General features: G+C 37.6%; 1 protein-coding gene across 7 annotated transcripts in view; it reads right to left on the bottom strand.

Annotated features, from left to right (window-relative positions):
* The window catches only part of LOC118439698 (uncharacterized), a 69,511-nt gene that overhangs the window by 36,088 nt on the left and 15,923 nt on the right, over nt 1-17,500 (bottom strand). The window contains exon 1 of one of the 7 annotated variants that reach the window (XM_085655335.1): nt 2,704-2,759. The exons of the other annotated variants lie outside the window; for them this stretch is intronic. The gene's annotated coding sequence lies outside the window, so the exon portion shown is untranslated. Of the gene's footprint in view, nt 1-2,703; nt 2,760-17,500 lie in introns of those variants that run through there. 7 annotated transcript variants of the gene reach the window in all.

Below are 17,500 nucleotides of genomic sequence, written 5' to 3'. Positions count from 1 at the left end.
ATCTAACTTCTCGTAATTTGATTCTCAATTCTAATTCGTACAAATGTTGAATTTAGTCGAAAGCTCTCGGATGAGAACCAGCGCGACGGAGACTCATTGTCAGAAGAAGTCTTGGCATCTTTAAAGGGAGTGGGCGTGTTACTGGCGGTGCTTCGCGTTTCTAGGTAGTTTGCAGTTTTGGCGATCGCCTGTATACGAGCTCACCTACGCAAGTACACATATATACACAGAAACGTAATGCATATACACACATATACACATGTGTATAAGTATACGTTAAAAGCATTCTTACACAAACTTCGGCACACCTATCTGCTACGTGCATCCGCGCAATTCTGCCACACTTCGAAGCGTTTTCCAAGGCGTAGATCTTGCCTTCGCTTTTCTCCGTGTCTCTTACTACGGCGATGCGTTTTTGCGGTGTTCACATACATGGATATACGCACACATTTACGAAGAAAAGAAGGAGACGTACAGTGAATATAAAAAGTATAAAAAGTACGATATATATATATATATATATATACATATATATATATATATATATACATATATATACCCCTTCTAAATGAAATCGAACGATATTATTATACTTAACAAAATTTGAGTTATTTAAAAAATGATACCACATTCGATAAAAGTAATGATAGCTCGATAGTACGTCTTATGAATGAAAAATAATAATAATGAAATTTAACGATCTTTCGTTTAACAAGCGTGTTATTGTTATCTTCAAAAAAAGAAAAAATAAAAAAAAAAAAGCAATGAAACACGATAATCAAACAAACGTATTGATCGTCAAAAAAAGAGAGAAAAAAAATAAAGCAAAAAGTGAACTGCAATTGGAATTAAAAATAAATTCTGAAACATCCCTCCAAAAATGGATGATAAATGAATACGAATCACTTGGAATGTAAATGTCGACTAAAATATCATTCACAAAAATTGTTGCAAATATTCAAGGCAATATTTTTGTTTCGTGCAATACACGATGAAAAAGATCATATGTACTTCCGAGAGTCGCCGTGCATACTTTTTAAACTCGCTAGATACGCACGCGCATCTATTATCTGTTCCAACACGCGCGAGTCGATGATAACTCGTCGAGTATGGCTCGCGCCATGTACCGTGTATAGTATTCTCTGACACATATGAGTGTATATATGTACACATGAATACGAGTCTCCCTCTTCCCCCTCTCTCTCCATCCAGTTTTTACATCGTCCAAACGTTACGTTCGCATGCGAGCGTTTATGCTCACACGTTCGTACGTGTATGCATACATCTGGCTGTGTATGTGTATGCGATCATTGCCTCGCGCTCGTACGGTACCGGCATACGGTTTGGCTTCGGGCCTCGTCTATGTATGTATCGATCTCTAGCTGTGGAATGCCATCAAGGCCCGTGCTATGCTCGGCTTCCGTTGAAAAATCCAACTTCATTGTTTCTCAAATCTTCCGGGTTTCCCACTTAGTAAATATCTACCAGACAAGTATAATGAGTAAAAGAGAAAGAGAGAGAGAGAGAGAGAGAGAAACATTTTTTTCAAAAAGACCAATTGACAATTCTTATGAAAAACGATTTCATCAATGTGTCAATCATTTATTTTATCTTGAAACGATCCTTATTTATCGACAAATCCAAAAAAACAACTTTTCATATATTAGATCTCTGATCATTGAAATATTTTTTTCCCCTATGAGGATGATTTTCTTTTTTAACGAAATGTAAACCATATTCACTCGCTGATGAGTTCATCGAAAATATGTTCTTTGGGAAGTTCTTTCCGGATGAACTCTCTACGATCAATGCGTTGGACGATACAAGAGAGAGCTTGTTCAAATTATGGAAAGCTTTTCGCACGAATTTTATCGTGAAAATTTCGCTTTAGAACTGCCTCATAAATGAATAGAATTTCCTGAAATTATTTGAAGGGAGAGAGAGAGAGAGAGAGAGAGAGAGAGAGAGAGAGAGAGAGAGAGAGAGAAAGAGAAAAGAGAAGAGTGAGAGAGAGAAAGAAAAAGAGAGAAAGAGAGAGAGAGGGAGGGTCGCAATAAAAACGGGATTCTTTACGTTAATATAGTTTGTAAATCGAAAAAACGAGACAAGAATAATGAGCGATTAAAAATCGTATCATCGACAAATAGTCGATCATTGTCGCGCCTGTACGATCGTTAACGCAATATTTCTTTGTCCTCTATACTCTATTTCTACTATAGGAGTATTCCTTGTTCTCTCTCTCTCTCTCTCTCTTTCTCTTTCTCTGTCAGTTCGCAAGTACGACGAAGTTCAAAGTCGTAGATTTCAATTAGCGAACTACGATGCGCCGCGCCTCTCTCGCGCTTCAGTATGCATCAACGTCGAGCCGAATCAAACGTCGCGAGAGAACATAATCGAAATGCAAAAGAAGCCGCGATTGGATAGACGAAAGGACTTATCGTCCATCTCGTTTTCGAGAATAATTGAACGAAAGAAAAGCAAGAAGGAAAAAAAGAAAAATGGCATTCGATTGTTAAAATGTGCTGCGAGTGATTAGATTATTTCTTTTGATGAAAATCTCGAAATATTGTTTCAACAAAGAAACATTTCTATTTGATAGAAAATTTGTTAGTATGCATATATATATATATATATATATATACATATATGTACGTATATATATATGTATGTATGTATATATATATACACATATGTTTCAAATACCTGACGGATTCTTCTTTTTTCGGTTAACAATTAATTGTAAGAAGAAAAGATCGCACACTGTGGTCTTGTTCTTACCTGAAAGCAGAAAAATAAATATAGTTAGATTAAAATAATAGAAGTACAGATATAAGTCAATTGATCTTATATGTGTGTGTGTAGGTGTATACATAAATATATATGTGCGTGTATATATACACATATATATATATATATATGTATATATATAATAAGTCGATTTAGATAAGATATTTGAAACTTTTACTTTTCTTTTATTTTCTTTTTTTTTCTGTTTTTCGAGATGTTAAAAAAGGAGCAACCGTGAATGGTACAGAGATCGGATCGATGTTGCTAACGACTAAGATCTCGAAGTCGACCTCGGGCCGGTCAAGCTTGGTAACGGTGAGATCCATGTAGAAATTCCAATAAGAAGGTAACGGAGTAAAAGGGAAGCACGAAAGGTCATCAGGTGTATTCGAGAATTTAAGTTATCGACCGACAACTCGAATTTTCTATCTCGTAGACAAGAATTTCTTTGCCATTTTCGACGGTACAACTTCTTAAAATGGAAATTTTATTCCGTAGTATCTTTCTTATTTTTTTTTTATTGTTTTCATTTCATTTTTCATTTACGAATAAATTATTCGATTAATATTAATACAGAAATTATTCCGAAGACACACGGGGAAAAATATAATCGAGAGAGTAGTCTTAAAGTATAGATAGTAGTTTGGCATCCTAAACCAAATGGTAGCTTGGACAGAAGCCCACCGAGAATTCAATTAACGGTAATTATATGATAGTTCCCCCTCTACCTCACCACCCATTCTCTTCTTCAGTTCGTCTTTGCTTTCCCTAAGATTTCCTTCTATCTCTAGCTCTTTATCTCTCTCTCTCTCTCTCTTTTTTCTTTCTACTGCTCGGCTCATTCTCCTTTTGGCCGCAGATGCAGGTGCATCCGCATGTGCGAAAGATGCCTAGCAGCTACTCGACTGCCAGAAAGTTCGAAGGAAGTCCCATTTGCGAGCTAAAACTAGCCAGCAGATCGGCGTATCCCTCTACTCTTCCCCATTCCAGCATCCTTCTCTCATTCTCGAAGCAGCAGCCTTTAATCCTATCCCTCCGGAAACACCTAAGAATTGGCAGAAATATCGCTCGACGTCTACTACGATTCTTTAATTCTTTATCCGTTTAGACTCAAAAAGGAAGAATTAGTTTTAGAGGATTGTTGTTTCTTTCGTAAGAGATTTTCTTTTACGTTTTTGCAAAAGTGCAATTAACCCAAGTCCCAACGAATCTTCTTGCTTTGCAACAAATCATCACGTTACTCAACAAGCTTAGATATACCAAAGAGTCTCTTCGGTAAACATTTTGTTCGTAAATAACACGTTAAGACAGATGAATGTGTTTTCTTTTAAAACGAACTTGTTCTATAAAACACGAATATATCGGTTACTATGAGTACAAAATTTGATAACCTAATTCAATTAATTAAATGAAACGATATCTCGAATATATTATAGTATATATACATTGTATAGATATATGTGTATGTATGCGTATGTGTGTGTACATATATATAGTACATATATATATATTATATATAGTGTATATATATAGTACATATACTATATATAACATATGTATAATGTATATTATACTATATATACTCTATATACTTATAAACATATATAACACTATAGCATATACTATTACAGTATACAATGCAGGTTTTCCGAAAGAAAAAGAACGAAATTACTATTGACCGAAAAAATTCATTTAAAAAAGAAAAAAAAAAAAAGAAAAAAAAAAGAGAGAAAAAAAAGAAAAACTCGCCGAACGCAATGTTCGCTGTTTATTGCATTAACGTTACACCAACGTACTGAAAGAGATAAGTGTTAGGTATCAACTTGTTGCATTAATTACAGCGACTCGGCTATTAGGCATCGATTCGCTCGAAATCTCGTCTCTACGCTAGTCATACTCCACTTCCTCCGTTACTCAACACAAAGAGACTGCGCAAGCGTCGCGCACGCATGCACACGCATACACCACACAACGTGTGCGCGCGCATGCTTCGCTCGCGCGCGCGAGTGTACACGTGGATAATCCCAAAAGTAAGCTCGAACACTTTTAATCTTTCGCGGTGAGACCTCCGACGAACGTCGTACTCCACTACTTCAAAACATTTCCCTCTTGACAGTTCTCGATTCAACGTTTATTTTAAATAATCCGATAATTGAACTGTTTCTTCTTCGATTTGTAATGTTTCTTATTCATTTTTTGTACTGTCTTTATAATTAATACGTAGTATATTAATACGATTGTAGAAAACGGTTTGTGATATATATATATATATATATATATCGTAAATAAATTATTTATATAATTGAAATTCGAAAAAACATTTATGTCAGTTTATAGTAATTACTTTATATTTAATATATATATATATATATATATATATATATATATATATATATATAATTAAAATAATATACTTTATTTTTAATATTTTTTAATTATATAGGTATATATAGGCAATTTTTTTAATTATATATATATATATATATATATATATATTTAAAATTATTGAAAATGAAGTAATTATAAAATGCCATAAATCCGTTATTCAAACGTTCACCCAGCGAGACATTTCGTTCTTTCCATTCGATTTTCATTTTTATTGGATTTTCATCAAAGCGATCTCGTTCCTAGGACATATCGACATTCGACTCGGCTCCTTTGATAACGTGAGGACGATAACGTCTGAGAAGTGTATAGCAGTTTAATGTCATCAGCCCGGAGGTATGGAGTTCGACGCTCTTTTCCGATAAATCAGTCGGCGCGCGATTTCGAATCGACCATAATGATACGACTAATCATCAAGGAATTTCGCAAGTAAAGATTCTTTATCCCTATTTTTCTTCTTCTTAGAATTCTCTTTGAGAATAAGATTCCATTTCAGTTCTTGTAAAAAATCATAAACGCAAATATCATATTTTATAAAAAGATTTTATGGCGTTACGATAGTGGATTTGAGAAATATTCGAAAATTTAACGTACTATCGTTCTATTTATATCTAACGATCCTTCATCATTCGAAATGCGAACTTCGTATCGTTCCCTGTACTTGGAAAATTGGAACAGGGTAAGTAAAATAGTTGGTCAATTCTTTTTCTAATTTATCTTGCGTTCGCGAGCACGTTCGTTCGGATGTGCACTTGAAGTAAAAGGAAGGTGTTTGCAGGAGCGGATACGCGAACAGGAAGTGGTCGGTACCACCGCGCCTCGCTGCCGGCAATTACACGGACCCACACGGCCGTCTCTATCAACTCGGCTTCGCGCAACCGTATTCTCTCTCTCTCTCTCTCTCTCTCTCTATCTCTCTTTCTCTCTCTCTCTCTCTCTCTCTCTCTCTCTCTCTCTCTCTCTCTCTTGCGAGTAAGCGAGCGAATGAACGAGCGCGCGCGTATTCTCACTTCGTATGGGTGTGAGTAAACCTTCTCTCAGTAATGCGTATGGTGGCCACATACTCGGACACATGGACGAGACCGGATGAAAAAAAACCAACGATTTTTTTTCTCTCTTTCTTTCTTTCCCGGCTCAACCAACCAACGGTGGTCGGCTCACCTTGATAATGCGAGATATCACGCGAATACACGAATACACGCGTAACATTTTCTTTCGATTTTATATATATGTGAGAGAGGGAGAGAGGGAGAGAGGGAGAGAGGGAGAGAGGGAGAGAGGGAGAGAGGGAGAGAGGGAGAGAGAGAAGAAAGAAACAGAAAGAGAGAAAGAAATGAATATATATCTGGGAGAGTGGACAGTGCCGATTCTGTTCGATCTCGACTTGTTTTTATACAAAGGAATAAAAAAAAGGAATTATTTTCGTTAGTTTATAAATAGATATTATTCAACTTTTTTATCTCTCCCTCTCTCTCTCTCTCTCTCTTTTCTTTTCTTCCTCTTCTTAGCTTCCATTTGCATAGATGATTTTAAAAACATGTCCCTTTTAAAAAGAAATATATAAAGGGAGTGTAGTTTTAAATTAGAAATGATATAGCTCAAAGTAAATCATTATTGAAAATAGAAACGTTAGAAAAACTTTATATGTAAGGAACATCCAAAAATTTGCAAAGGAAACGGAATCCGTACTGAATCTACGATGGAGAAACAGAGCGCCCATCCTCAGAATAATCAGTTCGATAGTGTAATCTGGGTCGACTGTATTTTTACATCCCTTATCTGCAGTTCGTTGGATTCCTTCGAAACGAGACGTTCTCTTCTTTCACACACTCTTTGTCTCTTTCTATCTATCGTCTTCAATAACCAACTACTAGTCGCGTAGAGTACGAGAATCCATGCAATGAAACGTTGGTGATGATAAAAAGAAGAAAGAGAGAGAAAGAGAAATGAAGAGAAAGAGAATGGAAGAAAAAGAGAAAAACAAAGAAGAAAATATCAGGAAGAATCAACATAAGGGAGAAAAACAACGGAAGGAAGAGTAACGATTACGATATTCGCACAAAAAAAAAAGAAAAAAAAACAGAAAAAGAAAAAGAGAGAGAGAGAGAGAGAGAGAGAGAGGGAGAAAAAGAGAGATGCATCTCAGCGTATCGAGTTTCGCGAATAAATTTTGAAAGGGTCGATATTTCAAATGCCAGCGGCAGGGGTTGACCGGGAGCTATTTTGAGTGTATGCCGTACGGCATGTAGGACCCGAACACACCACCCGTCAATAATCCGCTGAATAAACTATCGTCCACCCGCCTACACTTCCACCCACCCGTCTACCACACAGTTCCACTCGACCGCCACCTACAGGCCAGACGTATATCACATGAGGCATCCCTGCGCCTCTTCCCCCTCCCTCCCTTTCTCCCGACCGCCCTCACAGCCTCTCTCTTTCTCACCCTTTCCCTCTCTATCTCTCTTTCTCTTTCTCTCTCGCTCTCTTCCTCCCGTTGCATTCGTGTCCGATAGGGTCGTGTGCGCTCGTGGAACGCACGAATACACATTTACGTGTGCATCGGGCACGCCTCGATAGAACGCGTGTGCTGCGATGGGATCCAGCGTTAACTCCAGTGGTGAAATAGTCACGAGGAAGAGATCATTCGCGATGGCTAGCTACCGCCCACGAAAACATTCAAATTTATCGAATTAGATTACGATTATTTTGTATGCTTCAATTATTTGTTTTCTTTTTTCTTTTTCTCACTGAAATTCTCTTCCTAATAATATTAAAAATTTTTGTTGTATTTAACATTGATAATTTATTAAGAAAAAAATAATGCGAATAAGTTCGTTTGAATCGTATCGATCGTCTAGGAAACGGTATAAAATTCGTATTTAAATACATAGGTAGGTTGTAACATCTCTTGTTTGTATTCGAACCTAAATCGAAGCCATTACTATTCGAAAGTCACCTACATATAGAAGGAACGGTGCGATGTATTATTGACACCGCAACCCCCAATGTAGCCTGCCACCGCCAATCCCCTGTGTGTGCCGCCTTGTTCAAAATCGGACAGTTATATGTGAGAGCATACAGGGCTGTACACATGGGTATATACTTATAAAAGCACCTAGACACACAACACCACGCACTTTCCCGCTATTAACGGCGCGCCTCTGCTATTCATTTTCTCTTTTTTTCCGAACTCGAAGTTCACTCCGACAAAAGCGAGAAACTGAAGATATCGCGAAATGTTTAGCCCTCGAAAGTAAAAAAGAAAATGAACGGGATTTATGAGACTAGAGGAAAGTAAAGTTAAAAAAAAAAATAAAAAGAAAAAAGAAAGGAAGGAAAAAAAGAGAAAAAATGTAAAAAAAAAAGAAAAAAAAGTGGAATAATTTTTTCGAAAGCCGGACATTGATTTCGTCTGCTGATATTTTTTAATTAGAGCCGTGCTTACATGTAACGACTATCGACTTCATACCGAAGCAGACCAATATCGGTATTGGATTACCCTGTGTTTCTCATTAAATGATTTTCTTTCCCTCTCACTCTCTCTCTCTCTCTCTCTCTCTCTCTCTCTCTCTCTCTCTCTCTCTCTCTTTGTTTCTCTCTCTTTTCGTTTTCTTTTCTTTTTTTTCTTTTTTTTCGGACATTAGCACGAGACAGAAGGCAAAGTTCGGATAAAGGGTTGCGTGTGGCAAAACGAGGAGAGGGTAACACTGGGATAACTAAATGCAAAGCTTCCCAACGGCAGGGAAAAACCGACGATCCGATAGATTGTGATCCATTAAAGCGATGCCTGTATGAAAACTAGATTACGGCTTTTAAAAAGCTGCCATCCAATTATTTAAGCGCATCTACTACTACTATTCCATCCTGTTCTTCTTTCTCTCTCTCTCTCTCTCTCTCTCTGTTTCTCTTTCCCTCTCTTTCTTATTCGTTCTTCCTGCCTCTATTCCGAGCAAGTATTGTTATTGTTCTCGTCGTCGTCCCGGAAAGAGTGTAGAGAAAGAGCTAGAAATATGGCACACCTCAACGAAATAATCCGTTTCCCTTAATCTCGTAAACTGGTTAAAATCTAGAAGACGAGATGGATTCGTTTGTTTTCGAAAACATAATTTTCTCCCACTTTATTCACCGTTATATTCACCAAAGATGTCGACGATGAGAAATCACTCTCTCTCTCTCTCTCTCTCTCTCTCTCTCGTTGGCGTTCTCATTATTATTATTATATTAAATTCGGCGAAAGATTAGTGTTAGTCACATGTGTAAATGAGACATAATCTGATAATTTATCCTCTTTAGGTAGTTACATGGTTAAATTCAAGACTTTTTCTCTCTCTCTCTCTCTCTCTCTCTCTATCTCTCTCTCTCTCTTTCTCTCTATTTTCTAATATCTTTGTCTTCATCAAGTGTATTCCAAAGTCGAAAAGCAAGAGAAAACCATTCTCGTTGCACGATCGTGTTATCTACACACATGAATAATGAAGATCATCCGACCAAAGTATAATTATCAACGAGAGTGCACCACGTCCAATCTCGGATCCTCGAACGATCTAGAATCTTCTCTGTGTAATTGACGATTTCAAAGGAGAACGGAGAATATTTGGATATTTTCGGGAAACGAATTTAATCGCGACCCCACGGAAGGAAGAGATATATTCTATCTTTGGTTAGAGAATTTCCTTCGACCAACCCCTTTCGTACTCTCTTCCGTTCGTATTACATCTTAGCCCTTCGTCTTAGAAGCGAGTTCACGTCGATTATCTGTTATTAACTTTCAATGCGGAGAAGACGCGTCCAAAAGCTCTTTTCCTTGTCCTAGGTTCAGGATTGCAAATGTCTGGGATACGTAATCGAATTTCTCCCTCTCTATTTCTCTTTCTCTCTCTTTCTCTCTATATATATATAGTCATATATATACATATATATATATGTATATATGACTCTATCTTTCTTTCTCCATAGAGCTAATTGACTTGGTGACTAATTCGAAGTAGCGCGCGAAGCTTTTATAAAAATTTAACGATTCACCTGATTTGCCAGTCTTCTTAACTGACAGCTCGAACGTTGAGTAGGTAAAAGGAAAAGGGAGAAAAGGAAGAATTAGAGTTCGTCTCTCTTACTCTTACTCTTTCTCTTTCTCTCTCTCTCTCACTCTCTCTCTCTCTCACTCTCTCTCTCTTTCTCTCACTCTCTATCCGTATCTCTATCTCTATATCTCTTCCTTTTTCTCTTTCTCTCATTTTGACTCCATATACGTAATTGAATTATAGCCGATTTTATTCCTTTTCGTATTGCAATATCTGTATTCCTCGATCGATCGTATACCAAAAGAAAGAATATCGATTTGATTTCGTTCTTGTTTAATCCATCTTCGACTTCGTGAAATGGGTCAAAAGACAAATTGATCTAAGTTTGGCAAATGAGAGGAAAAAAAAGAAATTAGAAAAAGGAAAAAAGTAGGAAAACTTTTCCAAGTCGATCTCGATCGTCGGATTCGTTCCATACTTTAACTAGACTCGCTTTAAAGAATTACAAACAATCGCGTCACCAGGTAGGCATTTCATCGACCATTGCAAGTCGAAACGCGAATAAGGCAGGTCAGGTTAGAACCTTTCCTGTCTCCGACCTTCGTACGGACGATGACTCAAACAAAGCGATACACACAAACTTCTGCGACCGATAGCTTTACGCTAAAAAGAGAACGTATCTCGTTTTGACAACTACCATAAACGTACCAAATATCTTGTGAATAAAAACAAGTTGGATGAAATTTAATGGAAAGCCATAATAAACGTAAAATCGAATTTTTATTTTTCTTCATTAATAAAAGAAAATAATTAAAAGAGCGAAGACATAATACAGATGAAAAATTCATTCGCAATTATTAGGACCAACGAAAATTAAATACCCAATGCTATTTGATTGGAATCGTATCATTGAATTTCGTCGCTTTATAACACTTAAAATCCGTGTCGGAGGAAATATTTCGCGCAGGTTGCCATAGCGAGTACGGTCCACAATAAAAACTCCGAAAAATCAACGATACATCCTATCCATGGGTATAGAACGCAAACAAATTGGACGACGATCTCTGTGAAAAAAAAAGAAAAAAAACAAAAAAAGAAAGAAAAAAACTAGCTGAAGTCCATCGGATCTCGGTTCTCGTTTCCTCCTCCTCCCCTGTTTCTCTTTCACGCACACTCATTCTTCTATCTCTTCCCCTCCCCCCTTCTCCTGTTATCTCCGTTCGCACGATGGTCTTTGGTCGAGTTACCCGCACTTTTGTATGGTATGTATCGTATACGTGTACATATACATGTATATGTGCGCGTGTATACGTAATATATGATCGTTGAGAAAGAACGCAAGAGATTCAATTTTAGTATGTGTATGTGTGTGTGTATATATATATACATGAAACGACACAACGTATTGCAACGCGACAATGACGACGAGGAACGACGACGGCGTCGATGGCGGTGTACCTTGACACGGATGGCTCTCTGAATCAGCCGACAGCTAGCAACAAACATCACCTCGCTATCAACTCACGCCTACCACCTATATACGAAGTCGCAGTCGTTCGTTGGGCGTACGTATATACTCCCTGCTTATGCTCTTTCTCTTTCTCTTTCTCCCTTTCCTTGTTGCACAACAATATAGCACTCGACAAACGAGAAGACAACGTCGATAAGCAATATCATTCATTCCGAATGGTCGACTCATCTCGCTAATTTCATAAAAGACGAAAAGAAAGACGGAGAAAGAGAGAGAGAGAGAGAGAGAGAGAGAAAGAGAGAGAGAGAGAGAGAGAGAGAGAGAGAGAGTGTGTAATATCAAAGTATGCGAACAATGAGAGATCGTTTAGATCAGATCGAAAGATATCGATCATAGAAAATCATTTGCCGAGAATTATCGATGGAAGTTTTTACGAGAAGAACGAAACGAGAATTCTGAATGACTAGAATTTTTCTTATTTGTTTGACGATGAATAATACTCGAGATAAAATATCCTGGCATATCATTCTTCAATATAATTATTAACGTAAATGACGGATAAAGTTTAAAGATGATCGATCAGATATCGGAGAAGTTCCAAAAATTTCGAAGATTAGTTTTCGTCGAGTGACGAAAAGAAAGCGGGAGACAAGAGATAGATACGTCATGCATATGCGTAAACAACACACGTTACCTAAAGGAGCTCTCTGCCCTTGATATATGTACTATATATATATGTGTGTGTGTGTGTATAGAATATAGATATAATACACACTATATCTACAGATACGTATGTACACAAGTGTAGTAGTCATTTGAAGGATGCCTGGAAAGACAGGAAATGTTTGGACGGACGTATTTGGAACGCGCTGTACTCGACGGCCGACAGGGAAAAGCAGCCTCGAAATGGGGTGAGACGAGAGTACTGGGGTGGCTCCAAAGGGAATGAGAGAAAGAGAAGAGGAGGGCTATTTCTATCTCTCTTCTTTTTCCTATTTCTCTTTCTCTCTTCATCTGCCTTCCTTTTTACGTTTCCTGCATATCTCTCTCTCTCTCTTTCTCTCTCTCTCTCTCTCTCTCTTTCTCTCTCTCTCTGTCTATCTATCTATCTATCTATCTATCTATCTATCTATCTTCCTTTCTTTTTACGTTTCCTGCATCTCTCTCCCTCTCTCACTTACTTTTCCCATTCCTGTTCATCTCTTTCTCTTTCTCTTTCTCCCTTTCTCTCTCTCTCTCTCTCTTTCTCTCTTTCTCTCTCACACATATTCACTGACTCTTTTTCTCTCTTTCTCTTTTTCTCCAGGTTTCTCGGACGAGCTCGCCGTTGCACCCTTCCATTGTCGGTTCCAGGCACGAATATACCTGATCTTATGGGAAATCCATACTGGCCCTTACTTCGGTGGGAATATGGGAGGTGGGGTGACTCGTACTTCTCGTTGTATTTCACTCTTAACCCCTGTACAACGTAGCGTCGTCTTTTGCGCACCCCCTCTTTTTTCTATCCTCCCCTACATCAACGCGAATGAAATGAATGGAGAAAGTTATCCTCTGTTCTACGATAATTTAAGAATGGCAAATGATTCGCTTTTCCCTTTTTCTTTTTCTTTTTTTTTTACTTTTTCTTTTTTCGTTTTTCTTTTCAATCGACACAAAGGAAAAACATGAGCAAGAAAAAAAAAATAAAAAAAGGATATTTGAATTTTTGCAAAATATCATTCGTGATCGGAGAATAGAGCTAGCTAGCCGGCCGTCTAGCTAACTTTTCTTTGAAGTCGAAAGAAAAAAAATTTTCAGATTTTGTTTTTTCTTATTTTTTAAAGGGAAGAAAAGGGAAAGAAGAAAAAGAGAGAGAGAGAGAGAGAGAGAGAGAGAGAGAGAGAGGTCACGAATGAATTTCTTGCTTCTCGCAAGAATCCCGACGCGAAACCATAGAAAATCGGCAAAGATTACCGTTAAAATGAGCAGTCGGCTCTCGTCGTGGCAGCCGCCAAACCGACGACGAGAGACTTCCCGCGTACCGTAATTTAATCCTTTAACGAGAGAATCGCACGCCTCATTAGCGATCCGGATTCTCGTGCGCTTCTGAAAGCATCGACCGCATCATCATCATCATCTTTTTCTTCTTCTTCTCATACTTATTCGTTACCCTCGTGTCCCCTTCGTCGTTTGAGCGAGACGAGAGAGACGACTTTCTCGAATACATCTAAGGTACGAAACAATATATATATTTTTTCCCTATCTCTCTCTCTCTCTCTCTCTCACTCTCTCTCTTTCTCTCTCCCCCCTCGTCGTCTACGCTTCGACGCTTCGAACTTCAATGTTCGCTTGGGAACATTCATTTTTTTCTTTTTTTTAATTTTTTTACCCCTCTCTCACCCTCCTTGCACCCCTCCCGACCTTAATATAAACGAGGGAGGTTCTTCGATTTCGAAATATAATACGTAACGTGTCGTCTTTTTTATCGACCGATAATTGAATTAATCGATACGTGTTTAACAAAGTTAATTATAATGCGATTAACACGTTATTAGGCCACGTTTCATTCGATGAACCATGGATTCGAAGAAAGAAATTAAGTCAGGTTGATACGTACGTAAGGTGCACTTATACTGATTAAAAAAGAAGGAGAAAAGATGAGAGGAAGGGAAGAGAAAAGAAGGGATTCGTGGTGCTTTTAAACGGGAACACTTTCAAACTTTTAATATTTTTTTCTCGGATCCTCTCATTTTTCCAATCTTCCGTATCAGTCGATCATTTTTTTAACGAAAGTAGAATTTTCTATATTTGAATATTATAAAAAATATATATATATTATATATTATATATATTATATATTATATATATTATATATATATATAATACTATATATATATTATTTTTCTCATAGCGTTAGTTAAGGAAATCATTTTTATTTCTTTTTCGTCACGAGAAATCACAATTGTTTCTCACCTTTAACGAAATAAAAAGGAAAAGTAAAACGATTCGATCTTGGAAGATCCATCGGATAAACCTTTGACCAGTCACGATAGTTGCTGCAACTTTATAGAACGAGCACGATTAATGTCGAACGTATTAAAAACGCCATTGAATATATTAACCAAGCTTTTAACTGAAAAACTAACAATGCGTAAAAACCATTTACGCCAAATTATTACGTTCGCATCGGTAAGTATACTTTGCGCATGCTTTGTCTTTTCATTAAATTCGAATCAAAACCGAATTCTTTGTCTTTTTTTCAAAAAGAATATTGATTAGATGAAGACGAGCTAACGAGAGAAGCAGACAGAGAGAGAAAAAGAGATTAAGAAAGAAAGAAAGAGAGAGAAAGGGAAAGAGAGAGAGAGAGAGAGAGAGAGAGAAAATAAGAAAGTGTTAAATTCACAGCGACGACGACGCATACGCGACTAAGTCAAGAAGAAAAATGAATAGAAACGTAAACGAGTACGAAGAACGTGGGCGATTTCAAAAGAAAGAGAGAAAGAAAGACAAAAAAGATATATAGATACGATACACGGAAGAAGAATCGAAGATGGATCATGAATGATTCGACGATAGAGGAAGTAAGAAAGAAAGGGGGAGTGAGTGAAAGAGAAATAGAAATAGAGATAGAGAGAGAGAGAGAGAGAGAGAGAGAGAGAGAGTTGACGAAAGGAAAAGAGGATAGAAAGAGAAAGAAAGATTCCGCTGCCGGTGGAAAAATATAACCTGTTGGAACGCAAAAGAGCGAGAGAGGAATGCGCGGGCGCGCGACGAAGAGAGATAATGGCCCGAAAGGAAGAGGATGAAAGAGAGACAGATAGAGAAAGAGAAGAGAGAGAGAGAGAAGTTGGAAGATAGTGAGGGAAGAAGAAGAGAAAAAGAGACATGCTCGGAAAGGGAGTGCGATGGAAAAAGAGTGAGAGAGAAAGAGAGGAAGAGAGAAAGAGAGAAAGAGAGAAAGAGAGAAAGAGAAAGAGAAAGAAGGAACGTGCGTCCCGAACCTACCTCAACTCTAAACTCGACTTTCGCGACTCGATTACGATCGGATCGATCTTTTCAATTCGTGTGCGACTTTAATACTTCCAATCAGCCGGTCCGCGTGTGTTTATATTTTTTCACTCACCCTCTTCCCTTCCTCTCTGTCTCTCTCTCTCGCTCTCTCTCTTTTCCTACTCTCACGAACGCTTTTTTATTTCCTTTTTTTTCTCTTCTTTTTTTTTTAAACGCACCTATTTTGCCATGCGACTCAGGTTCGGTGCTGTTAAATGGACCGAAAAATTCATCGGCTTTAGAGAAGAAAAGGAAACAGGGGACGTTCTCTCTCTCTCTCTCTATCTCTTTCTCTCTCTCTCTCTCTCTCTCTTTCTCTCTCTCTCTCTCTCTTTCTCTCTCTCTCTCTCTCTTTCTCTCTCTCTCTCTCTATCTTTCTTTTCTCAAGCCCCCAAACGAAATCGTATACGTGAAATCGAGCGTATTCTTGCCAGAGCCGTGGCAAGAGGCCCGAAGTTGAACACGTGCCGAACGGTGCTACTATTAAACTTCCGGACTTGACTTTGACAGCAACTGGAGAAAGAAGGACATAGACAAAAGAAAGAGAAGAAAATAGAAGAGAAGAAAAGAGAAAAACTGTGGTAAACGAAACACTTTTTGATTTTTTTTATAATTTTGTTTTATAATTTTATTTTCGTTTTATTTATTTGTTTTTTTGTTCTCTTTTCTATTCTCTTGTTATTCTTTCGACGATCTAATACGGAACGGTGAGTAATTCATACTCTCACAATAAATAAACACTTCAATAATTACCAACGACAATACCAAACAAAAGATTTGGACGTATTTTTTATCGTTTTTATTATATTTATTCTTGTCTTTTTCATCATACATAATCGAAAAGTCGAATGGTTCTTTAAATTTCTATCTCAACCAAACGTACTATATACATACGAAATACAAATGTCTATGTATTCTATGTATGATAAAATACACATAATAAGAATCGCGATCTTGGCCGTCAAACACGTCGATTATAATCGCGCGTTAATTAGAAGCAGCCTCGGAAAGCTTCGCGTTTCAATATAATGAAATAGAGAAAGAGTGAATGAGAGAGTGTTAGAGAGAGAGAGAGAGAGAAAGAGAAAAAGAGAGAAAGAGAAAGAAAGAGAGAGAAAGGAAATTATAAATAGTCGTTCTCTTTTTCTCACATAACACGTGTACGATCGAAGTCGATCGAAAGAGCAACGCGATCCGTTGTCGATGGGATTACGTCTGCACGATAATATATCTAATTCTAATCTCTGACTTCTACGACGATCAAGGAGAAAAAATCGGTTCAGATAACGGCGATGACGATTTGTTCGATGTTTCCACGTAATTGTTGTTTAATTTTCCCGAGAAGACGTGTTTGAATAAATAAAGAGAAAAATCGATTGATCCGATCAATTGAATTTAATTTTTTCGAAATCTGTCCTTTCGATCTCGATTTCTCAAAAAACCGCGTTTCGTGTGCGGTAAAAAGAAAAGGAAGATAAGGAGGAGGAGAAGAAGGAAGAGGAGAACGAGGAGGAGAAGAAGGATAGTATGAGGAGTACGGATTAAACAACTCTTTCAATTAAAACTACTATACCATTTGTCTCTACTCCCCTTTTCCTCTCCAGAAAGGGAAAAGGTGCCATGGAATAATGAGTTTCGTAACGAGCCGCCGTTCTCTCTCACTCTCTTTCTCTCTCTCTCTCTCTCTCTTTCTCTCTCTCTCTCTCTCTCTCTCTCTCTCTCTCTCACTTTCCGCTCTTCCTCTCTTTCTCCGCGAACGAAGGACACGAGGGCAAAAAGAGAACGTTTTCTGTAAAAAGAA

This window comes from Vespa mandarinia, chromosome 2 (genome assembly GCF_050613455.1).
Source record: "Vespa mandarinia isolate Hongniang chromosome 2, ASM5061345v1, whole genome shotgun sequence".
Classification (NCBI taxonomy): domain Eukaryota; kingdom Metazoa; phylum Arthropoda; class Insecta; order Hymenoptera; family Vespidae; genus Vespa; species Vespa mandarinia.
This window is presented reverse-complemented; position numbering and strand designations above follow the sequence as displayed.